The sequence below is a fragment of the Cupressus sempervirens genome, chromosome 5, assembly GCF_028749045.1.
Source record: "Cupressus sempervirens isolate cs-2001-9-10 chromosome 5, ASM2874904v1, whole genome shotgun sequence".
NCBI classification, from domain to species: domain Eukaryota; kingdom Viridiplantae; phylum Streptophyta; class Pinopsida; order Cupressales; family Cupressaceae; genus Cupressus; species Cupressus sempervirens.
In genome coordinates, this window is record NC_143122.1 from 429,841,912 (window position 1) to 429,869,737 (window position 27,826).

The window sequence follows — 27,826 nt, forward strand, 5'->3', positions numbered from 1 at the left end:
TATCTATTCTTTCTCTTTCTCTATATTTTTCTCACTTGGATGATTTTCCTTTTCACCAATTCTACTTGTTATATTTTCTCTTCTCTTCTTGGTTCATCTGTCTCAGCTCTTTACTCTTTATCCTTCAACAACTTTGCACATCACATCAAATCTTGATCAACACCACCATTATCATCCACCCATCATAATTAAATCAATAGCCTAAAATTCTCCTGATCTTCTCCTTAAAAATATTTCTCAATACTTCTAGATCCTTCCATCTTTTTCCTTTTAAACAACATCGTCAGTCTTAGGATCATGCAAAATTACTAGATTCAAAAACTTCATACAATGAATCTAGGCATTCTAAAAATATAACTTTTATATAACTTTGTGCACATCCTTATCTTCATTCAATTTCCATCATCAAATCCTTCTTGAATTTTCTCAATCATTGATCTTTTAAAAAACTTTGACTTGTGCCCTAGACCTCAAAATTTCTAATTTTCCATCAAAAGTTAGCCTTAGATTTCAACATTCCAAACTTGTTCATCTAGATGTCACTTGGTAAACATAATATATACTCAAGCAACCTAAAACTTGGTTAACATTGACTTTTTCAGGTAACATTGTGTTCCTCTTTACTTTTTCCATCACTCGGGAAATACTATATTCACTCAGTGATTATAGTCTCCCTTCATTAACCTTGTAACTCAGTTAAGCTTGTACTCTTCAATACTTTGCAATAATACATGATTGTAAAACTATCAAACCAATAATACATTATCATTGTCCAACTTATTCAAGTACCCATTGAATACCTTCCATATCACTTGTTTCCTCATCATACTTTCTTCAAATCTTTTTCATCAATCAAATTCTCTTCATTAATCCAATGATATGGTATTCTACTAAGTTAACATAATGTCTTTCCAACTAAGATGTTGACATCAATGATAATATAACATTTGATATGACTCTCTTACATAGATTCATAGGATCAACATCTAACAATCTCCCAATATCAATTATAATTTTAGTTGGGCTAATAATGCTATGGCCTAGTGTTTAAATTTTGTTCACTCTATATCTTTTTATTTTCATCCCAATAACTTTTTTAACTACACTAAGATATCGTTATTATATATAGTCCACCAATATAACTAAGAGGGGAGGGGGGTGAATCAGTTATATAACTATTATCACAATTATCAACTATAATAAAACTTAACCATGTGAGCAATATAATATGAAACCATAACAAGATATGCATGCACAATAACATTAGATATGTTAACTAGGGAAACCCTTAATCAAAGGGAAAACACTGGTGGGAATGGTACCCACAAGATGATGTACTAATATAAATATTTCTTGTTAGAAAATGGACCATGTTAGGAGTCTATAACAAAATTTAGTACATATTACTCCTTGTTATGAGACTTTGGATTGCTATTAGAAATTACAATGCTATTAGGAGTTGTGCCAACCTTTTTAGGAGTTATAAAAGGTAGATTGACCCATTATCCAAACAACTTCAGGGGCAAGACCAATCAACCCACCATCCAAATGATCTCTATATTATTCCTTGCAAAATAATAGAATTGAATTTTATCGCTCCTTCCTCTTTCTCTATCCTATTAATTGGACTTCTTCTCCTTCTAGTCTTACTACTAGATCACAAAATTCATAGCCAATAATTCCTTTGATCACTTACTCGCATTCACCAAACACTCTGCTCCTTTTCACACTTCCTTGATTCCTTTACATTCAATACATTAATCTCACAGTCTATACAAGTTATCAAATATGTGAGACTAGGGATTTCACATTCACTAATGTCACCATCAGAATGTCTTATGTCACTAACTAATTGTGCATCTCTAGATTGTATCTTTGTTAGAAGATATAATGCAATCACCAAAAGTCATTTCTTAGGTACTTTGTCTCTATACTACTCAATGTAAATCAAACATATCTTTTGTACTTCTTTGACTTAATTTATGTGAATTGAACCTTATCATCAAGGCATGGTATGGAACATGTCCTTACCTATGCATCACTTGATAATCAAAACTCTATTTGTATGACCTTGATCTCTTACAACTACTCTACCAGTCTTCACACAATTACTGCTCTGTTGACATCAATGAAAAACATAGTCATGAATGCAACATGTCAATACTTCCACATGCTCATCAATGCTTAGGAAACTCCTCCAAAGGAATACCATTAGAATTCATGCTAACAATCTCCCCCCTTTGGCCTTGATGGAAACATAGATGAAAAACATTTAGGTTCCAAGATACCAAACAATACTCTATTGCTACTATTGTTGTTTTCATCTTTTCAAATCCTCTTCATCAATCAAATATGAAATCCTCTAGAATACTTCTTTGTTTTGTATCTTCTAGATCGACATCATGAGTTTTTCACTAAGCAACTTCTTAGCTTCTCCCTCGTTCATCAAAACTCTTCACATTGCATATCTTCCCCATAGAGACATTCCTTTATCTTACTTACATGAATATTTCTAAAACTCCCTAATAACTATCTCTCCCTTATTCATACTTAGGAGATTATTTTCATTCATTCTCTCCCCCATTGACATCAATGACAAAGGCTTCATTATGTCAATTTACTTCTTCAAGACTTCAACTAGATCAGTGTTCAAAGACACTATTCAATACCAAATACCAAGCATCCTCAATGACTCTACTCATGATAGATACTCCCCCATACAGGAAGCATCAACATTCAATCTATTCAAACAATAGTGCTATGTACCACTGGATTGATACAATCTTTTCATCATCTACTATGAACCCCAAGCATACCTCTCATATGCTCAAATGTATCTTTAGTTAAGGGCTTTGTAAAGATATCTACAATTTGATCTTTAGTACTTAGATACTCCAATATGATCTCCTATTCTATTGCCTTTTCTCTCAAAATATGATACTTAATAGATATATTCTTAGTCTTAGAATGCAATACAGATTGTTAGACATACTTATTGTACTTGTGTTATCGCAGTATATGATAACAGGTACTAAAAATTCTATCCTAATATCCTTTAGTATCTACTTCATCCACATCACTTGATTACAATTATTTGTTGTTGCTGCATACTTTTCCTCAACTATACTCTATGAAATACAATCTTGTTTTTAACTTAGCCAAGAAACCAATCTTCCTCCATGAAAGAATGATCCACCACTGGTGCTCTTTCTATCATCCATATTTCCTATCCAATCCACATCAGTATAAGCACATAGAGTGAAATCACTTGATCTATCATACCATATTCCATAATAAGATGTTCCCTTCAAATATCTAAATATCATTTTTACTATTTCATAATGATACTCCTTAGGATCAGCTTAAAATCTAGCTACAATACCAAATTTCAATTGTTATATCTAGTCTGGTGTGAGTCAAATATTGCAAACCTCCAATCATGGATATGTACTTCTTCTGCTCAACTGTAGGTATCTCATCTTTTCTAGATATCTGGTGACCAACTATCATTGTTGTAGCAATAGGCTTACAACTTTCCAATCCAAATATCTTCAATAATTCTTTCAGATTCTTAGCTTGTGAAATAAAAATACCATCATTGTTTTGTACAATCTACAAACCTAGGAAAAAATTCATTTCTCCTATCATACTCATTTCAAACCCATTCTTTATTTCTTTAGCAAACTTATCACTTACTTCATTATTACCTCCAAATATTATGTCATCAACAAATATTATTATTATCAATAATCCATTCTCTATTTATTTCAAATACAAATACAAATTACTATCTATTGTACCTTTAGCAAATACAAGTTTTATCAAATAATTGTCCAACCTTGCATACCAGGTTCTAGGTGCTTTCTTAAGACCATATAGGGATTTCTTTAATCTACATACCATGTCTTTTTCTTCTATTAGAGAGAAACCTTCAGGCTGCTCAATGTATGCCTCTTCTTCAAGTTCTCCATTCAAAAATGCTAATTTGACATCCATCTGATACACTTCAAATTTCTTATTTGCTGTATAAACCAAGAATATTCTTACCACTTCCATTCTAGCTATAGGGGCATATGTATCCTCATAGTCTATTCCTTCTTGTTTTGGATATCCTTTGCACACAAGTCTAGCCTTGTTTCTTACAACTCCACCTTGTTCATTCATCTTGTTTCTAGATACACATTTCGTTCCAATAACATTCTTTTCTTTAGGTATTAGAACTAATTCCCATATTTTATTCTTCACAATATGATCTAATTCTTCCTTCATTGCTTGGATCCAATGGTCATCTTTACATGCTTCATCTATACTCTTAGGTTCAACTTGAGAAATCAAACATAATTCACACACTTCTTTATTTACCTGATTTCTAGTTCTACTCCCAATGATCATTTCAGGAGGGCAATTCTTTGAAATACTTTTGTTAGGAGTTGTCAACTAAACTCTTCTTCTACTCTAGGCTTATATCTCTCCTCTTCAATCTAATTTCCATTCTACAAATCATTGTTAGTCTCAATGATAACTTCCACATTTTCATGGTTAACCTTTGGATCAACAATAGTTACCAAATCCATATATCCTATTACTTCATCATTCTTAATCAATTCAAGCTCATTATCTTTATCATCACAATCATTAAAGAACCTTCCTGTACTTGCTCTATATTCTTCATCTTCATCAGGCAATGAACTATTTCTAGCTTTCCTTACTCTCTTAAGAAATTTGGACGAAAAATGACCAAACTCTTTACATGTCCAACAAAAAAAAGTTCATAACTTCTGGCTCTCTTTCCATAAGAAGATCAATACCATCTTTGATCTTCTTGTCTTCTTTGGATCTGGATCTATCTCTACTCAATAGTACATTTGGGACTGAATTACGATGGTAGGCCATCGTAATTGCAATGGCCACCCATCACCCAAGCAATAACATCATGATTTGTCTCCTATTAGATGGGCATCAAGATTTTATTGTCATAAATTATGACAAAAGGGAGTCCTTCACAACTGTGATGATAAAGTTGTCATACCTTGGAACAAGACCACAGAAAGAGATCATATGTATAGTGTCACAATTTTGATGAAAAGGGAAAACAATGTTGTGGGAGAAATAGCTAGCTGTCGACACATGTCATCATAATAGTGATGGGTATGTGATAGGAATTCAGTGAAAGAAATGGGTATGTGCAAGCAATTTGGGGGGAGCGACGGTTAACTATCTAAAGACATTGTTGCAATTGTGATGACTACTTGTATTAATAAAAAAAATTGGCTCAAATTCAAATTTGATGCTCTCATAGCTCACAGTAGATTCACACAGTTAGTTGTCATGCAATCATAGATTCACATAGTTAGTTATCATGCAATCATAGATTCACACAATTAGTTGTCATGTAATCATAGGATAATATTGAGCTTCACTTGGTTTTGAGAATAGTTTAATATTCTCTACTAATTTGGACCAACCACGTGAAGGTGGAAGTTCATTTGGCCCCAACCCCCCACCCCTCTAACATCTAAATTCCTCGTTAACATCTAATTTTTTTAAGAAAATATCAATCTTTAAAGTAAAAAAAAAAGTTTTAGACCTAAAAAAGTGACATCATTTTCCCATCTTCTGGTGCATATCAATTTTTTGTTGCATCCAAAATAAGATTTTGCCACTCTAAATTGAGAATGCACATGTAGCTATGTTCTGTATGCATGGACAATAGAAGGATCTTGAAAAATCCACCACATTTATATTTATTTAATAGATCTATGTAAACCTTTAAAAAAATGAAAACTTGTTGGGTTTTTTAAGCTCCACCTAATGTTGTATGCATATGAATTGAGATTACATATTGAACTATGGAATCCTTCTACATTGCCTAAAACCAATAGATTCACATAGTTAGTTGTCATATAATCATAGATTATGTTGAGATTCACTTGGTTTCAAGAATAAATTTAATATTCTCACTAAGTAGGGCCAACCACATGAAGGTGGAATCTCATTTGGCCCCACTCCCCCCCCCCCAAAAAAAACATTTAAACTCCCCATTAACATCTAAAATCTTTAAGAAATGATCAATCTTTAAAGTACAAGAAAAGGTTCTAGACTTGTACAAGTGACATCATTTTCCCATCTGCTAGTGCATGTCATTTTTTCATCACATCAAAAATAAGAATCTACCACTCTGAATCGAGAATGCATGTGCAATTGCATTTTATATGCATGGACAACATGCACAACTAAAAAAATGTAGCATGATTACATTTATTTAATAGGTCTATTAAGTTTTTTAAGTTATAGACCATCATGAACATTAGAACTCTAGTTTCTATGGCCAAGAGAGTTTTCATGATAGTCTATAACTTAAAATACCTAATTAAAGGCCTCTAAGAAAAAATGCAAACTTGCTGCATTTTTCAGTTGCATCTAATGTCATATGCATATGAATTGAGATTCCATATTGAACTATGGCCTCCTTTTGCATGGCTAGAAATCAAGAGATTCACATAGTTATTTGTCATGCAATCATATAAGGTTAATGTTGAGCTTCACTTGGTTTCGAGAATAGTTTAATATTCTCTACTAAGCAGGGCCAACCAAGAAGCTCATTTGTCCCCCCACCCCCCTTTAACATCTAAATTCCTAGTTAACATCTAAAATATTTAAGAAATGATCAATATTTAAAGTACCTGGAATGTTCTCATTGCCTCCTGCTGCTCTTAGGGGAAGTCCATCTTGCCCACAAGAAATTCATCACAATTCTTTACTGGTTCTCGTACATCTAACACGGGTACATCTAGGAATGTCCTCATCACCTCCTACATAAAATGAATCCAATATTACAAAATGCCCCCTAAGAAATAATAGTTCAAGTGAAATAAACACATGAAAATGAGAGAGAAAAAGAAGAATGTACTCACCAATAGGCGTTGCCATTGCATCTATGGCCATGCTACATGTTGAGTGAGTTTTATTATTTTTCTATTGTGCCAAGATCTCTTTATTTATATACATTCATACATACATACATACATAGACATGCACATGTGTGTGTATATGTATATATACATATACATGTGTGTATGTATATATACATACATGCATACATATATACAGACATACATACATACATACATACATATATACATGCATACATGTGTGTATGTATGTATGTATACAGAGAGATCTTTTTTAATGTGCTAAGTGACTTACCTCAAGATCCTCCACAAAAATAATGTAGACTAGGAAAAGTGGGTAGAGTTCGCAAGAAATTTTACAAAAATATATCATAGTAGATATTTTTAGAAAGAATCAAGTCATAACCTAGTTAAATGGGTCTAGTTGTTGATTAGCTAGGTTGATTATAAATTCTTGTACAACTTTCATCAAATTAGGTACAATAAAATGATTGAGATGTAGAAATCACAAGGGCACAACAATGAGATGTAGAGATCACAAGGGCACGACAACAAAATACAGCGATCACAAGGGCATGACAACAGAATCTTGGATCTCCACTGATACATACATACATACATACATACATACATATATACATACATACATATACATGTATGTATGTATGTATATATATAGAGAGATATTTTTTAAGGTGCTTATTAAATCTTAGCACAACAGAAAAATTGATCCAGCTACATACATATACCAAAATCCAAATAATAAAACAAAAAAACTCACTCAACCCATGCTAAGTGACTTACCTCAAAATCTTGCACACAAATAATGCATAGTTAATGGGTAATATGTATGTATGTATGTATGTATATAATGTATGTAGGGGAAATATAATGCCCATTAATAATGGCATTAACTCTGCCCATTTTTTCTAGTCTATATGTATATGTACAAATGTACATACATACATACGTACATATACAAAAATAATAGTAATATATGTATTGTGTCAACATTTGCTTTGCCATTGCTTATAAGAGTGTTTCAAGGTTGGGAACCACTTCAACATCTTTTCCATGGTTTAGAGGTAATGTCATTGCGGAAGAGGCTTTTGCAAGAGAATAAACCTTGTGAGTTAACATATAATATCTTAAAATAGTTAAGTGCTACCTAACTATGTCCAAGGTGTCTGCACATTGGAGGCATACTCTGCCTACCAAGTTGTTTACATATTTGTATCCATAGGATCAAGACCCTTGAACTACTCACTCTAACACTTATGTAGTTTTGGTTTCTAATTGTTTTGATGTAGTATTCCTATAACCACTAGTGAGCTTTACTTACCTAATATAGATCTTTGCCATTATACACCCACTCAGGCGAATCAAGTGATTTTCTATAATTACAATACTGCAATACCTTGGTGGAACCTTTGTGTTGTAGTTTACAATTAATGTAAGTTTAACCTATACACATTCTAACTCACTCCTTATATAGTCATGTTTACAATATTGTGACAATAATCAAGGGTCTAAATAGACTAGTCAAGTTAATGTTGAAACTTAAAGTTTAGTCTTCTATTTTCAAAAGGAGAGTAGACTAGGTTGCATCTATTGAAATGTCTTACAATAAACCACAAGTACAAATTATTCATTCTATAAGGGGACTCTTTATTCAAATGTAAAATTTGTTGAGTATATAACTTCAATGAATAGTTGAGTGTAAGGAGTTACTACCTTGTACCTATGCTACAAATTCTTGGGAGCTAAGGGACCCTAAACCTATACTACATTTTTTGGAGACATGGGAGAACTTACTATCGAATTCAGTAATTCATAATATTCTAGATCATATAGTAATGCCCAAATTAACAACAACAGTAGATATTTGGGATCTTCGTAGGGGGAGTGTGCTAATACATGCATGGTTACATCCTTGGCTTCCATTATTGGGAGGCACACATGATGCTCTTCAGGTTTATGGCTTTCGAACTCTCAGTATCTATCTAGATTCTATAAAACAATAAGTGCTTGCATAATCTAGAGATAGTGAGTGATTGCATCATTGGAGCAACTAGTTGAGATGAATTGTAATCGAACTGGAGGAAATCATTAATAAACCAAACATATAATGAAGAGGAAACTTGAAAACTTAAATGTTGAAATGCTGAAATAAAATCTATCAAGGATAAACACCTATGCTAGAGTCAAAACACAATGTGAAGTTAATTTTAGATATTAAAAAAGAAAACATGATATAAATTATTCCCCATTTGTTTTGATTGTGGAGAGCTGCGCATGAAAGAGGGTGGAGAGCTCTAAACATTGGTGGAGAGATCTAAACTCAAAATGTTGTTGGAGATTTCATTTTCATGTGCTCGTGATTGTTGCATTTCATTGATGTGCCCTTATGATCTCTGCATTTCATTGTTGTGCCCTTGGTGGAGATTAGTGGAGATCTACAATTTTGTTGTTGTGTCCCTGTGATCACTGCATTTCATTGTCATTCCCGTGTAATCTCTGCATTTTTTGCCATGCCCTTGTGATCTTTGTGCCCTTTCTCTACAATTTCATTTTCATGACATGCCCTTGTGATCGATGTGCCCTTTGCACTATAACATTTGGGGTTGAATTGCGAGAACGGTGTAATTTGTGGTGATTTTTATGTTTTTTTTTTGTAATTTGTGGTGTAATTCAACCCCAAATATTGTAGTGCTTTCTTTGGAATTTTCTTCAGGGGGAGAAGAGGTACCTATGTAAATGTTCTTTTCTTTTCCTTATAAACATGTATCTCTTTATATTTCCTCAAGTGAGTGATTAGAGAAGCTTCTCTTTATGTATATGTATGTGTTTATAGACATACATACACACATGTGTGTGTGTGTGTGTGTATGTGTCTATGTATGTATGTATGTATATAGACATATATATACATATACATATGTATATATATGTATATACATACATGCATACATATACAGGGATCACAAGGGCATGACAATGAGATGTAGAGATCACAAGGACATGGCAATGAAATACAGAGATGTAGAGATACATATACACATACATATTTATATACATACACACATTTGCATATGATATGTTACCACCTTGGAAAACTATATTTGATCTTTACTCAATCAACAAGAGATAATTAAGACGAGAGTCTTTCTATAGTGGAAGCATTCGTCAATGCAAACTTTTTAGAATTTTTTAAAAAATTGATAGCCATTTCAGTGTCATGTATATTAAAATGTCAGATAAATCATATTAATAATATAAACATTAACATAATTTGATTTAATTAATTTTGTAACTGAAACAAGAACTAGCCATTTTTATCATTGTTGTCAGCTATTATTGCATTCCTAATTACAGAAAGGTGATTCAAACAATCATATTGAACATTTGAAATATTTCATAATAAATTTGTTATCAAAAAGAAAGAATCATAGTTGAAATATATTTAATAATAATACACTTGTTATAATACAACTCTTACTTTATAATATTTTTGGAGGATAAATAGACTAAGGAAGCTTTATTGAATTCACCATTATTGAATTTGACATTTGCATGGATGGTTACAAGCTAGGTAGTTGGGTGTGAAAGGAATTGAAGCACCTCCACAATGGTAATTCAAGGGACAAATACATGAAGATTCAATAGCTTGCTTAACTTATTTTATTGTATATTTCAAGAAAAAATTTGAAGCACAAATGCAGGCATGGTAATGAAACCACATACCATAAATCTTGACCAAGCTTTCTATGTAATTTCTTTCTTAATTTAAATCATCCATGCATATGACAATCCCTCTCAAAAAGGTAATGATTGCCTTTGTAATATTTAACTTAAGTGGAAGATTTGCTTCGATTTTGTGCCAAATATGATTATTTAAGAGTTTCATTGAAATAGATTGTTTGCAAAAACCATGTTAGTTTTTAATCATGTTGCTTTGAGAGACAAAAACTTCATTTGCATAATGATAGTGAAGGATTTTTAAAGCATACTGCCATTAATTTTAGTTCTATAGTTTATTCTGTGTATCTGCTTCTATCTCTTTGCCCCTTTTGATTTACTTTTGATTGAAATATGAATGTACTCTTTTTTCCCAAATACAATTTCCTAAACCCTATGTAAAAATCAACATTATTTCACTTTTTTTTCCTAGATTTGTAAATCAACATTTTTTTATCAATGCAAAAGTCATATCCTAAGATTACTTATTCATTTATATATATGCAATATTTAAAGAATGCAGACATGAACAAATTTCTTCATACTTAGATTGGTATGAACGGTTTTGTTTGAATGCAAGGATAATTGCTTGTGTGAATTCAAGCCATGAATGATGAATTTGATTTAGCACAAGCACTATGCAAGTGTGTGTGTGTGTGTATGCATGTAAAGAAGTTCACATAGTGAACTAATATACATACATACATGCACATATGCATAAAATCATCATAATCAATTATCCTTGAATCTGACCAAAGCTATTATATATGAACAAGAGATACATGTTTAGAAGGGAAAAAAAGAACATTTACATAGGTACCTCTTCTCCCCTTAAGAAAATTGCAGAGCAAGGGCACAAAGATCACAAGGGCATGACACGAAAATGAAATGCAGCAAATGAAATGCAACGATCACAAGGGAATGACAACAAAATCCTAGATGTCCATTGATCTCCACCAAGATTCAGATCTCTCAACCCTCATTCAAAGCTCCCCACCCTCTTTCACGTGCAACTCTCCACAATCAATCAAAACAAATGGGGAATGATTAATATCATGTTTTTTTTTTTCTTTGTTTATAATCCATAATCCACAATCTGCAAGATCTCTCTGTATAGATACATACATACATAGATATAGATACATACATACATACATATATACATACATACATAAAAACAACAATACGCTTTCTAAGAGTTTACAATTGTTCAACAAAATTAATTTGTTTTGCAAAAAAATACACCTATGCCAGAGTTACAACACACTGTGAAGTTGATTGTAGACAAGGTAGGGGCATATAGTCAGAAGTTTGATAATCAAAATTTAAGGCATGAGAGAGAAGGAGAAGGAGAAGGAGCGACTTTAGAAAGAGACTGCATGATAGAAACAACAACTAAACAACATTAAGGTTATTATGGGAGCCATTGGATAGAATCCAGCAAAGTATTGTGGTGGCTACTATGACATTGGAAACAACAGTTAAATTGGTCTTGTTGTTGATTAGTTGGGTTGATTACTTCATTGTTATATAATCCAATGGTTTAATGTTAATTATTATTTTGACATACATGAAAACATTATTATTATTCATTATTATATATGAGAGGTTCGCAAGTGAGGGTGTTGACCAATATTAATAACTTGAATGTTGAAATGAAAGTTATCGATGATCAAACACCTATGCCAGAGTTCCAACACAATGTGAAGTTGATTTTAGACAAGGTAGAGGCAGATATTTAGAAGTTTGATAATCAAAATTTAAAACACAAAAAACACAAGAGTGAAGGAGAAGGAGCGGCTTTAGAAAGAGAAGGAGAAGGAGCATCTTTAGAAAGAGACTACATGACATAAATAATAGCTAAACAACATAGAGTATATTATGGGATTCATTGGATAGAATCCAGGAGAGTGTTGTGGTAGGTACTGTGACATTGGGATCACTTGCAAGTGTCTTTGAGAATTTATAGTTAAAATATCAAATGCTTGTAAGAGTGTTTCAAGTATTTCCACAAACCCTCTGTGATGATCCCAAGTATCAAATGCTTATAAGGGTGTTTCAAGGTTGGGAACCACTTCAACATCCTATGCATAGTTTAGAGGTAATCTCATTATGCCAGAGGCTTTTGCAAGGGAATGAGCCTTGTGATTATGGCATTTACACAGAAGCAAAACTTTTTTCTTCAAATGCTTACACTCAACTCTTCACTGAAGTTATTCTTCAATTCCTTGCATATGCAATTTTATCACCTGGGAACCACTATTTGTTCATTTTATTGTACCTAATTTGATGATAGATCTACAAGAATTTGTAATCAACCCAACTAATCAACAACTAGACCCATTTAACTAGGTTATGGCTTGTTTCTTTCTAAAAATATTTGCTATGATATGTTTTTGTAAAGTTTATTGTGAACTCTACCCATTTTTCCTAGTTTGCATTATTTTTATGGTGGATATTAAGGTAAGTCACTTAGCATGGGTTGAGTGAGTTTTATTGTTTTATTATTTGGATTCTAGAATATTTATGTAGCTGGATTAATTTTTCTATTGTGCTAAGATGTAATAAGCACCTTAAAAAAGATCTCTAAATATACATGTTTAGAAGGAAAGAAATGAACATTTACGTAGCTCCCTTGAAAAAAATCATAGATCTAGGGCATGACAACAAAATCATAGAGCAAGGGCACCACATGGCAATGAAATCACAGAGTAAGGGCATAGAGATCACAAGGGAACAACATGGCAACAAAAGTACAGAGCAAGGGCACAGCAATGAAATTGCAAAGCAAGGGCACAACAAAAAATATAGAGATCACAAGGGCACGACAACCAAATCGCGGAGCAAGGCATGTCAATGAAATGTAGAGATACACAATAATGAAATTGTAGAGCAAGGATACGACAACAAAATGTAGAAATTATAGCATTGAAATGCACCAATGACAAGGGCACGACAACGTTTAGAGCTCTCCACCCTTGTTCGAAGCTCTCTACTCTCTTTCTCGTGTAGATCTCCACAATAAAAACAATTTGGGAATGATTTATGTCATATTTTCTTTTCTTTTTTTGTTTATACTCACACGAGTGTCACAATTATGATACCAAGTCGGTATTGCGATAGCGTTAGGGACAATTGCAAAAAAAGCTTGAAAATGACCACAACTTATATTCTTGTCTCAATTAGACCCCAAATGTTGTAGTGACTTGTACTTCTATTCTTTTGTATGCAACAAAAATATTATGGATCTAGAAACTCAATGCTTGGATCTTTACACATTTCTGATGTCTCACCAAGAAGCTTCATCTTTTGGGTGTAAAAATTTCCTCCATCAGACTTAGGACTATCCTTTATGAAATGACTTTCCATTGATCTCCCAAAGTTGTTAAGCTTTCTCTTTAAGGACTTGATGCTTTGATACCAATTTTAACCCCAAATGTTGTAGTGTCTTGTACTTCTATTCTTTTGTATGCAACAAAAAGATTATGGATCTAGAAACTCAATGCTTAGATCTTTACACATTTCTGATGTCTCACCAAGAAGCTTCATCTTTTGGGTGTAAAAATTCCCTCCATCAGACTTAGGACTATCCTTTATGAAATTACTTTCCATTGATCTCCCAAAGTTGTTAAGCTTTCTCTTTAAGGACTTGATGTTAGAATATATAGTCCACCAATATAAGTGAGAGAAGGGGTGAATCAATTTTACAACTATTATCACAAATTCAACCTTAATAAATCTTAACCATGTGAGAAATATAATCCAAAACCATAACAAGATACTCATGCACAATAACACCAAATATGTTAACTAGGGAACCCTTGATTAGAGGGAAAACCTCGGTGGGGATGGTACCCACAAGATGATGTACTAATATAAATATTTCTTGTTAGAGGATGGACCCTATTAGGAGTCTATAACAACATTTAGTATATATTAGTCCTTACTAGGAGACTTTGAATCCCTGTTAGGAGATTCCAACCCTGTTAGGAGTTGTGCCAATCCTATTAGGAGTTGTAGAAGGCAGATGGACCCACTATCCAAATAGCTTTAGGTGCAAGACCAATGAACCCACTATCCAAATGATCTCAATATTGTTCCTTGTAGAATAATAGAATTGAATTATATTGCTCCTTCCTCTTTCTCTGTCATATAAACTGGACTTGTACTTCTTATCTTAATACTAGATCTCAAACTTTGTATCCAATAATCCCCTGGATCGCTTACTCACATTCACCAAACACTCTACTCCTTTTTGCACTTCCTTGATTACTTAACATTCAATACATTAATCACACTTTTACAACCAAGGAAACATCTTTCCTTTATAATGTATCTTCAAAATAATTCCTTGAGTTGGCCTTGAGGCTTTCCCAATTAATTGTAACAAGATAATTAATCATTTTGTAATAACAATAGCACTATCAGCTCACAGTCGATACAACTTATCACACATGCAACATTAGGGCTTGTGCACTTGTTGACGTCACCATCAGACTATCTTTTGTCATTAACTAAATGTGCATCTCCAGATTGTATCTATGTTAGAAGATATAATGCAATCACCAGAAATTGCTTCTTAGGTACTTTATCTTTGTACTGCTCTCTATAAATTAGACATATCTTCCATATGTCTTTGACTTACTTTATGTGCATTGAACATTATCATTAGGACATAGTGTGGAACATGTCCTTACCCATGCATCACCTGAAAATTAAAACTCTATCCATACGACCTTGATCTCTAACAACTACTCTGCCAATCTTCATAGAATTACTGCTATGTTGACATCAATGACAAATGCAGCCATGAATGCAACATGTCATACTGCCACATGCTCACCAATTCTTAGGATACTCTTCCAAAGGAATACCATCAACATTCATGCCAACAAATATTTCATTTTAAATTTTGCAACATGTTTAGACTTCAGTTCTATAATCAAACCTTTTTCTTTAATAATGAACACCATATCTTCAAATATATAATGTAAAGTATAGGAAACAACCACTGGTCCTTTTGTACACTAGCTCTACAAGAACTTTCAAATCTAGGTAAGTTCTATTTTAATCTTGATTCTTATGCTTGCAATTTTCCAATCAATGTTTCTCTATTAAGATTTAGCATGATTGGTATAATTTCTTCAATAGCTAATACTTTTCTATCATAAGAAGGGGTTAAAGATCTCAAAATTTTGCAACATGCCTCATCTTTAGTTATAGTTCCTCTAGAACCTTTGATGCCTACAACAATCTCAATGATCCTTTGAGAAAATGCTTTAATTGATTCATCCCCATACATCTTTGCATTCTGAAGCATAGTTTTCCAATTTTGAAATCTATAATTATTTGCAAGTACATCTTCTTCATAAAGTGCTTCTAACCTTGTCAGGATATCATGAGCAAGATGTAGACCTTTTACCTCAACAAATTTATATTCTGGGAGTGCAAAGATCAATGCTTCCTTGGCATACATATTGTACATGAATAGTTCCCTTTCCTTAGGTGAGAAAGAAGATAGATCTTTCTCTTCCTTGATTGTCTTCTTATCCCTTTTTATTTTCTAATAATCAATTCTCATGCATAGAAAGTGAGTCTTCATTTTGTCCTTCTAACTTTCATAGTTATTTCCACCAAACTTTGGACTTTCCTTCCTAAATGCCATGGATCTCCTTCAGTTCTTAGGCTTCCCGATTGAGGTCATGATGCTTTGATACCAATTGTTAGAAGGTAAAATCCACCAATACATGTGGGGAGGGGGGAGTGAATCAATTTTATACTTCAACAAACTTATCAATTCCAACTTCAATAACTACTAAATTGAACAATGCCAAGTGATAAAACATACACAATAGCACAATGATATTTTAACTAGGGAAACCTATGATCAGAGGAAAAACCCTGGTGGGATGGAACCCACAATATGATTCACTAACATAGAAGTTCCTTGTAAGAGGATATGACCATGTTAGGATCCAATTCATTACATTTAGTACATATAAGTCCCTATTAGAAGACTTTGAATCCCTATCAAAAGATTCTAGCCATGTTAGGAGCAAAAGGACGGCTTCTGAACCCATCATCCAAATTGTTTTAAAATTATTACACAAAATACATATCTGGGATAAGATATCCAAGTAATGAATTGACCAATACAATAACCTCTTTTCCAATATAATTCCTTTGAAGTTCTCAAATTAATCTCAACATCATTTGTTTCTCTTCTTTGATCAAATTTACATACTCAACATACGAACATCAATTACACAATCACAAAAGCCACACTTGCACCCTTACAACTTAAGAAAATAATCTTTCCTTTATACCTTATCCTAATAAATAATTGAGTCAATATATGAGGGCCTTCCCAATATATAATAAGTAATATAGGACATCAATACAATATTTCAATTAAGTTCCACATGCTACAACGTCCAAGTTACAACTTCCAAAATAAGTCTCATTACAAGAGTCAGTTTCCAGTAAACATATCGCACTTTACACTTCCATGACCTCAATAGAATAATCTCTAGCATTTTCTAATACAAAAATAGGACAAAGAACATGTCTTCAACCATGATTTAAACTTGCTTACCTTCATCCCATCTCGATTGTCAAATACAATTGAATTACTCGTAAACTATTTCTTGTACATTGGCCTGCGACCAGCCTTAACCAAATCAATTGTAACTGGTCCAATCCTTCATATTAACACATGCGAACACAAATATAGCTTCTAAACACATCCCTAAATATGAATCTAATCCCACATCTTAACTCTCCATATCATAACCTTTTTGATCAAATGTGCCTCTGCAATGTACTGAAATTTTGTCTATCACATACTTAGATGCATATATGTTGACATCAATGTCAAACAAATCACAAGTGCAACACATAAGCATCCAATTCAAGTTCCAAAACTCTCCCTTAATCCCAACAATCTCCTCCTTTGGTATACACTGAATAAGATTCATGTTCAAGCCACCCAAATGAAATCCAAATTGAATTCAGATAGCTTGAGATAAATCAAGATTCATTAATGGGAAAATATTCATTAGCTTGAATTCCCTTATATTTGAATTGAAGTTTATTTTGATTGATCCCACCACATGAAGGTATTATCAAGCTCATGAATGCAACTAAGTGTAATTGAATTTGAGATTCAATATAGAGGATTTAAGTGATGCTAGGAGGAAGATTTAATGAGGATGAAGAAGACAATTTACATGAAATAATTTACGAATATGATCCATCATAGTATTCTAAGAAGATTGATAGTTTTAGAAGCATTGATCACAATTAAAAACCTATGTAATGTTGAGTATTAAGAGTTATTTTTTCTTCTTCCAAAAATAGCATAGAATTACAAGCATGAGAAATCATATAATGCCAAGTGTCCCATTTTCTCATTGTTTTTAAAAATCATTGTAATTTTCTTATTGGCTCTTTACATGACACACACGTGTAATTTTTTATAATGTTTGCAACCTTAATTCGGGGTTTTAGGGAGAAATCTTAGCCCTTGATCTTGGTTCAATGAAAACCCTTCATTATAACTAAGTTACACATATAAAAGTTCAAGGCCTTTTCATTTGTAGTCCATTAGGAGATTGAAGATAGTAGAGAGTTAGAAGAATAGAGTAGGCTAGCTTAGTGAGGGACTTGATGAAGTTGTTTCCATAATGTTTGTCAAAGTAATTTATAACTCATTGTTGGTTCTTCATGGTGGATTACTTAATATTTATTTGGAGTGTTGCATAGTTTCGTCAATCTTTCGCTTGGAGTATATTTATTTTCATATTGAAGTAGTCTAGTTGGATGAAAGCATTGTGAATTCTTACTTGCTTGACTGGAACAAATATGGGTCACTAGCCTCTTATGGATTGTAAGTGTGCCTTGTGTGGTAAGCTAGTGATTAATTGCACTTAACTTCAAATGGTGTTAGTGTATAGTTTGCATCCATTTTATGGGATTGGAGAGGAGATATCGATATAAAAACCATTTGAGTGTTCCTTAGAAGCTTGGACTAGATGGGTGGACTCGCTAGTGAGATTGCATCTCGTAGAGTCCAAGTCATACATGATTCCTCTTCATTCATTTCAATTGACAGTAACATAATATACATTCAAAGAACCAAAAGAAAGTGCATTTGTATCATGAGAAATAAATGTCAAATTAGAAGTAATCTAATCATATAATACTCTTGATTTTTCTTTAAAAATATATATCCATTACTATCACTAAAATTATTATTTTTTAAATCAAACATCTTTATACTTTAAATTTATTTTTTAAATGAAAATCCAATCAGTCACAAAATTATTATATTCTTTGCATGTGAGGGAAGTGAAAATTTAGACATTCTTTCAAGTGATGATTTAAAACCACAAGGCGAAAGATTAACGGCTCCATAATTAATTGATTGAAGGTTTGGTTTATTTTAAACTAAATTAATAATGGTTTTTAAAACTTTATTAGAAAACCATAAACAAGTTAAATATTTTTGTATTTTTATGTCAGCCTTTAGCCTGTTAGCTGCAGTGCTGATCTTGAACTCTATTCACATCATTCCAGTATATGGGTTATCTATAAACTATGTTTTGCTGGTACCACCATATCTATCGATCTGTGTTGTAATCTTCTTTTGAAAAAGCCTAAATGCACTGAATGATTACTTGAAAATATTTAGCCTGCAACCCACCCACCAACATGACAGCACTGCCCGATCCTACACCTGCAATGCCAACATCATAAATGGCACACTCCATTCTTTAACAATTCAAATTAGCTGGATTTGACAGAAAGGCTCTACAATTTTTAAGGTAGAAATCTCGCCAGGCCTCTAATTATCAAATCTTCAATGTCAGACTTGTAAACTAAAACTCCACATATTCCCTGTGAGATAATTAGTCATATAATCTTTATCGGTAAAATATAGAGATGAGAACAAAACTAAGTTAGAGTCTATAATACAAAGACAAATTGTGAATTTATTATGTAAGAGGTCTTAAGCTCTAATTTTCTTAAACTTAATAAATAATAATAACAATTAATCACAACACATAATATATAATACCTTTTACAGATTTTTTTTTAAAAGAACAAAACCAATAATTTTCTTTTAGTATCATTCTCCATTCCAAAAGTAAATTTCTTTCCTATTCTACTAATGGTTGAATTGGTTTTCACATAATCACCACAGAGCCCAAGTACCATCCATAAAATAACTAGGTACTGACACACAATAAATAAATTTGGTAAATTATGGATAAAGAAAACCCACAATGTAAATGACACTGTATCCTGATTGTTAACAGCCCCACTGCATTTGGTACTTCAACTACTCTGACTGCCATTATTCCTTTGGATTCACCAACTGCAGACTGCACCAGCAGAATCTTGTCGTACCTTCCCATCCAAAATATTGTAAGCCCCACAATTTCATTCCAGGCTCACGCTGAGTTTGAGATCCCAAAGATTTGATGGTAGAAAGCCCACAGATTTGATTGTGGGTAGAAAGCCCACAGATTTTCTGAAAATGTATCTGCATTATAACTTTCTCATGCTTCCTTAAACAAAAGCTTTCACTCAGTAAGTGCTTGTTATTATAGGTTATAAGATCCTACTCGTGTAGTTTTTGTCCCCTTCAAAAAAACACACTGGTTATTTCAAAACCACGCACATTTTTCAAATAAACAAATCAACTGTCCAAGGGGGATGGTACAGGAAATTAGGTCCTAATTCTTTAAAGTCTCGGTAATATTTTTTATTTGATTAGTTAAAAAGTTTATTAATATTACAGAATATAGGTTTCCATTGTTTATATCACGAGGTATAATTAGATAGAAGAAAATTTGAAAGGAAGATAATCTTCGTGAAAAGTTAAAACCTCTAGCTCTGTTGGTTAATATGTGAAGCAATATATACTTATCTCTTTGTCAGCAGTTTCTCATTATAGCCATGATGCTTTTGCAAGGGTTGGTCCTATGAAGTGCCTAAATCTAGACTCTATATTAATAAAGGAATTGTAGAACATCAGTGGACATTGGAGAGGGTGTGAAATAAATATAAAAATGGAAGGTAAGATACTAGTAGGTATGTAAAGCGTATAATGTTACAATTTACTAAGCATGATTATGGTAAACAGTCAATCGTTAATCACGGGATGCAATAGTAGTGACAAAATGGATGTGATAGTGAGATGTGCGCGGAATTTCCATCAAGAATCAACCAGCAGTCTTACATTTGACAGAAAACCATAACATATTTTCCCAGGAAAAAAATGCAAATGAAATCCTGCACGAATAGCCAATGAATCTTGCCTCGTAGAAAAAAACACAGTATTTTTGATAAATATAATTGAAAGGAAAGAAAATTAAAGATGAGAAGTAACAGTTGAGAAAGTGTGCACTGCCATGGCAGAAGAACAGAGATAGAATTGAATTACTACAATGAGATTCGAACCTGTGTCGGCCACACTCAAATATTTCAAACTCCCGCTCTTCCCTTCCCCCAAAAAATATCTGTTTTTCTTATGAACATCATCTGCCGTATAATAATAATAATGATAAAAGCGCCTATTTTTATCCTTCACGAAAACTGTCTCTGCTATTCCACTGCCCGCCGTGTCCGAGGAACAACTCCTTTGTACAACTGTAAGAAGATCACACCGAAAACAGAAAAAAAGAAGAAGAAAAAAAGAGAGATAGTCCCAGGATTCGATCCCTTGACCTTTGCATCACCCATGCGCCTTGAGGTGCTGTGAGATTTGAGCGAGCGAGTGCAGATTGCATTTAACAATAGTATCAATAAACAGGCAGGTGTCCTCCTTTGTATTTCCATCCGGTACCTCCACAACGTAAGACTCCACGGCCACTGTACCAGGCTGGCCTTGAATAGGCGCCTCATGAAGCGTTGTCACGGATCGATAGTTGTTCAGCCGGTGATCTCCGCCGACGATCCGGAAACTGAAAATGTGCCGCTCCTCGTCAAGAATTTCAAGCCGCTCGGTGCTCGTAGCCGCAGGAAGCCCCGAAACAACCCTAACTTCTCTGAGACATCCGACCTTTAGATCTCCATCGCCTCGCAAACAGCAGCTCCGCACGAAGTGCTTGTAAGCCTGCGGCTCATCGAAGCGCCGCACCACGGACCAGACAACGCTCACTGGCGCCTCGATGCGCTGCACCACCACTGAACGGCACTCGTTGCCCGACACGGCATGCGAATGGTAGCGCTCCACGACCTCCGTGAGCCGCGAATACTCGTCCTCCTCCTCCGCGCTTTGTCGCCGGACTGTAAAGTCCGGCGATCTCCAAACTTCTTGCGGCGCTTGCTGTGCGTACATCATTTCCTTATTCTACAGAAATGCTCAAACTTTCTCCTCTCAAAGAAATCTCACTGGAAGAGGTTATTCCGCAGAAGTGCTCAAACTTTTTCCTCTCAAAGAAATGGATTTCTCCTACAGAAATGGCTCTCTCAAAGAAATCTCAAGGGAAGATTTTCAATATTTTACAGAAAAGCTCAAACTCTTCCTCCTCTCAATGAAATCTAACTAAAAGAATCTCTCTTTTCTACAGAAATACTCAAACTCAAAGAATTTCCCTCTTCTACAGAAAAGCTCAAACTTTATTCTCTCAAACTCGAAGAATTTCCCTCTTCTGCAGAAAATCTCAAACTTTATTCTATCAAAGAAATCTCACGGAAATAAACGCCTATTCCACAGAAAAGCTAAAGAATTTCCTTATTCTACAGAAATGCTTTAACTTTTTTCTCTCAAACCTAACCGAAAAAATTCTCCCAACAAAGCCGATCTAGCCTTTGCAAATCTCCGTCTTCGCCTTTCCACTATCCAACACAAATGCTCAAACTCCTCTTTCTCAAATAAATCACCCTGCCACAATTCCAAAAGCTCTGCAAACCCCGATCTAGCCCCAGCCTCTTCAAGTTTTCCCTACTCAAGCACAAATCCTCAAACTCACCGAAACAAATCCAGCAATTCTGCACAGCGCCGATCTACCATCCGCGAATTTCCTCCAAACGCCCCGAATTCTTGGAGATCGGCTGCTACTACTCTGTCAATTTACAGAATTGCAAATCTAAATATTCTGTCTTTGCATCTCTTCAAATCCTTGGCTCCTATTTGTGACGGCTGTTTAATCGTTACCATCTACAAAATCCCATATATATAAACACACAACAAATCGGGCATGGGAGTCATGTATGCACATCATGTCCATTTCGCATGGCAACTTGCGCTTATATATTTAAATAATAAAAGGAGTTTCTAGATTGCTCCTCCCATTTGCAGGCAATTAAAAAAAGCATGTTGCAACATCAAGTGGATTGCCTAGCAAAGCGGCAGAATATCCAATGCCTTCATTTTTCTTTTATTCTACGCATTTACATATTTCTTATGTTTTTTATCAAGTGGACAACTTGGGGGGTGGTGGGAGTGGCCCAACACTCTTTACCAAGTTGCCTTTCATTTTCATTTTCACCTTCATTCTCAAGAAACTTATTTATATAATTCAACGAACACACAAATGGCCCCACAAAGGACCCAAATGACTTTCAAAGTACTAAAATATGTGTCTATACTTATGTAGAAATTTTAACACTCTCCCATCTGTTTCTTTTTATAGAGCAAAATTTTTAATTTTTGTTTTTTAATATAAAAATCACAAAATCATGATTCAAAATGAATTTTATTTAGGTGGAATCATTTGACCATCAAATTTAAATGTGATAATGTTCTATTATTTTCCCTTTTTTTGAATTGCTCAATTGCTTTTTATTTATCTAGATATGGTTTATTAATTAAGATTTTGTAAGGGTCAAATATTTTAAATGAGGACGTGTGAAGAGGGGTGAGAGGTTCGAACCTTAATGGTAAGAACACCACCACTACACTCAAAATATACCAAACTCATTAGTAATTCTCTTTTTTAAGTGTGTTTTATATAAATGTGATAATGTTCTATTATTTTCCCTTTTTTTGAATTGCTCAATTGCTTTTTGTTTATCTAGATATGGTTTATTAATTAAGATTTTTTAAGGGTCAAATATTTTAAATTAGGATGCGTGAAGAGGGGTGAGAGGTTCGAACCTTAATGGTAAGAACACCACCACTACACTCAAAATATACATAATTCTCTTTTTTAAGTGCGTTTTATATAGATCTTGTTCTATTTTGGCTTTGAGCTTATTGAATATCATATTGTAAAGTAATTGTAAAGGGTTTTTGGATTCCTTCAAAACTTCTTTTTGAATTAATAGAAAATTTATAGTTATATATTTTTGTAAAATAAAATATAATACGTATTTTTAAGATATATAGTACTATTTCAATTATATTTAACAAATTATATTATACAACTCAAAGTTCTAATTCTAGATCAAAAAGAAAAAGTCATATCGCCATATGAGTGCTTGTAGGCTTTTACCCTTTAAAGTATATTGTTTTCATTTGAAGTGGTCAATTGGAAGTTCCATTTCTAGACTAAAGGGAAAAAAAGAAATAGTCTTGTCATCCATGAGAGTGGCTCTAGACTTATTCCCTTTAGAATATATTATTTATATCAATATTAGTTTTTTTAAAAATTTAGTAGTATTTTCTTGTTTTATATATTTGTTTTAAGCCATGTTCAACATATGATATAATTAATGAGGGGTGTATTCAATATCTATTTTATAGAAATATTGTTTTATGTTATGTAAAAGTAAATTTTAGATTAAATTTTATCAAAATGATCTGTGATATATTGTGAGCTATAATAGTGTTCATAAATTGCCAAATAAAATGTTAGATTATATTGTAAGATTGAATGGAAGTTATAGGTGATATAAGGTAAATATGATTGGAAAATAAAACATTTGATAATGAGAGAGATATTAATCCTCGAAGCAGTAGTTATAATTTTTTTTCTTCTAATATGAATTCTAAGTCACACAAAAGAATTGCAAATATATCATGAGAGGTCCCACTTTTAATTATTATTGAAGGTGCAATGTTTCTAGTTAAGGATAATAGACAAAAGCAAGCAAGAGGACTTGTGGCAAAAGGGATTTTAGATTGGGAAGTTTGACAATAACTTGATAAGCACCCTTCTTTCTTAAGATTTTTATCATATTTTTATAAGAAATGGTTTGCATTATTCAATGAGTGACTAAGATTGAATCATGGAACCTTTAGCTTTAGGAACAAGTACAATAAAGAAAAAAATGTATGAGTTCATGGGTAATTTTTAACCTTCAACCATCTTGCAACTTGATTGAGAATTGACAAATCCAGTTGTTTTATAAATCCATAAAGAACAGTGTAATATTTTCTATGTACGAGTTTTAATCTTCAAGAAATATTTTTAAAATGGTAATTATAAACAAATTTAAATAAATTGTATTCAAATTTTATGAAGTTATTTGTGGTAGCTATTGTAGGCTTTGTTTGCAAATAGTAATATATTGTAAGATAAGTTTAAATGGATGCTACAAGTAGTATTACAAAATCAAATACGATAGAAAAAATTATAGCAATGAAAAAAAATTATCATGAGAGAAATATTAACCCTCAAAAGAGTACTTATGGTTCATCTACTTTAAATATGAATTCTTGGTCATAGAAAATCATTACTAATTTATTATGTAGAACAAAACTTATAATTATTAAATAATGTGCAAATTTTCTACTCAAAGAAAATAGACAAAAAAATTCTTAGGAAAATGGTCTCTCATGCTCACATTCATATAAGGTTGTTATTTATAGTAAGTTCACATTTAAGTACTAATTCAAAGCTTTCAAGGATTGTCTTGACAAGCATGCTAGAAATTTTTTGTTGCAAGATTATGTCTAAATTTGAAGATATTAATGTAGCAAGTTATAGAGTTATTTATCACATGTTACTTAATGCTCCAATGGTTTGTTAATCAAACACTTGGTTCAAAAGTTGGATCTGTAAAAATGTGTTGGAGATATAAATGAGCTATAGAAGGGAGCTATATGTGCTAGTGTTTTTATATTAACATATCTCTATATTACTCACTCATTTCTTTGACAAGCTTCTCCCTATTTTTCCTGATATTTTGTTGGAAAATTAGTACCACAACTTTATCCTTTTTATTGATTGACTTCTTCTTTGGGGCCCACGCATGTTCATATCTAGGATATATTCTACATTTGAAGTATTTAGTCACTGGTTATCTATCATTTTTCATCTTCTTGCAACTTAGGGTGGAATATCACTCTCACTATATATTCTTTTAATTTGTCTCTCTTTTAATTGAGAGGGGTATTCTAAAAGTATTATTGTACCCTTCCATATTTGAATATATCATGAGTATTGTGATAAAAAAAAAAAAAAATTAACCTTTATCCTTCTCAAGCTAGCATTTTTCTATAAGATGAGCCATTTTTCCATAGTTATAGCATGCTATACCATTTCTCCAATGGTTTTTTTTGTTTTCTTCCATGGCCATGAGGGAATGTGATGATATTAGGACTTAGCTACTAGAGAGGGTTATAGGGGTAGCTCTCTTCATGTTCCCAAACCAAATTGGTATAAGAAATGTAATCATACTTAAATTTAATTGATAAAGTGGAAAATAATAAAATGTAGAAATTAGATATTCAAGATAATTGTTTCTTCTTTCGTACCTTGGTGCTTCAAAATTCTAAGGATGATGGCTTGGGGAGAGATTCTCACTCTAGGATTGTGGGACTTATATAATAAAGAAACATTATTTATATGAGAGGATACTAAGCTCCCACTAGTAGCCATTGCTTCAATATCTTTAATGGCATTTAGTTCTCTAACATAAACCTAATGAAGCTTGAGTAGCACTCGAGAGATGTAATTTGTATGTTTTCTATTCACTTTTTTTTGGTTATCTTGCATTCTTTACAATTTATGTAACTGTAATCCTATCCATTGTGTGTTATCTGATTTTTTGTATGTTTGGCTTATTTACTATAATGTTAAGATAGACCTATATGTATAAGTATCAACTATGCACATGAGAGTTCATTAATAAATTAATGGTGCATGTATTAATCAAGTGTCCATGTTATGCAAAGAGCCTTTGCATGTCCTTTGTGGGGTTCTTATGAATAAACATGTTAAATGGCTAATGTAGCAAACGAAAAAAAGAAGCAATGTTCTCGTGTAAAAGTCTCTCAATGTAGCTAACTTTAAATTCAAAAAATAAAATGTAGATGAGGAGGTTTAATGCATGTTAATAGACTATATTTTCCATCTCCATAAAGTTTTTATATCTCAAATTCGTGTTATTGTGTGACAATAATAACAAAGGGAATTTTTAAAGTACTCAAAGTATTAATTGTGAAAACTCTAAAAGTTATGACTCAATATATATATATATAAAATTTTGGATTCTCCCAAATTATTAAAAATAAATAAAAAAATTGTGCAAAAGTGTTCTAGACTTAACTTATGGATTCTCTCAAAGAAACAATTCAAGACATTCTTTCAAAATGATTAGTTATAAAATAAAATATTAAAGAGAAATATGGAATTTCTCAAAGGAATGTTAAACTTTTAGGTGACTCTACAACTATTGAACCTATCATTCACAAAGGCATGAAGATCGAAGGATTGTGATGACTAACACTTAACATCACAAGATTTAGAGTGTCATCATTGATGAACAACTAGTAGAGGAAGAGGAAGAAGATTACAAGTTAGCTAAACCACGAGTAGGATCCTCACTAGCCAAGACATGTGTCGTGACTAAGTCAAGGTCATGGCAAGAAAAATAAGTAGAGTTAACAACTAGTTAAGTAGTGAGCATGATGAGCCACCAATGATGTGACACGATACAAGACAATCAAGAAAAGTGATGTGATAGGAAAATAAATCAACACAACAAATGAAAGAAAGGACAGATGCAGTTGATCCCTATAGTTTGTTATCTATTAGTGTCAAACACTTAGTCATCTATTTGGCAGTGTTGGTCGGTCATCACTATGATTGAGCAATCCTACTAAAGCCAAGCAATATATTTAGGATTGTTCATAATTTAGTTAAGGTCGAACAATTGTTATTGCTGAGAAATTCTATGGTCACCAAGTTTTCCTATACATGTTGAGTAAGATAGAAGTTAGTTTGTGTCAAGTAACATTGAGTTAGTTCATGCCAAGTTATACAATGAATGTCGAGCAT

The 27,826-nt window shown here is 32.9% G+C and overlaps 1 pseudogene across 1 annotated transcript; it reads right to left on the reverse strand.

Annotated features, from left to right (window-relative positions):
* Positions 1 to 20,978: 20,978 nt before the first annotated feature.
* LOC149556630 (abscisic acid receptor PYL4 pseudogene) lies at positions 20,979 to 22,996 on the reverse strand (annotated as a pseudogene). Its single transcript, XR_016364728.1, has one exon. The product of XR_016364728.1 is annotated as an abscisic acid receptor PYL4 pseudogene (transcript).
* Positions 22,997 to 27,826: the final 4,830 nt, after the last annotated feature.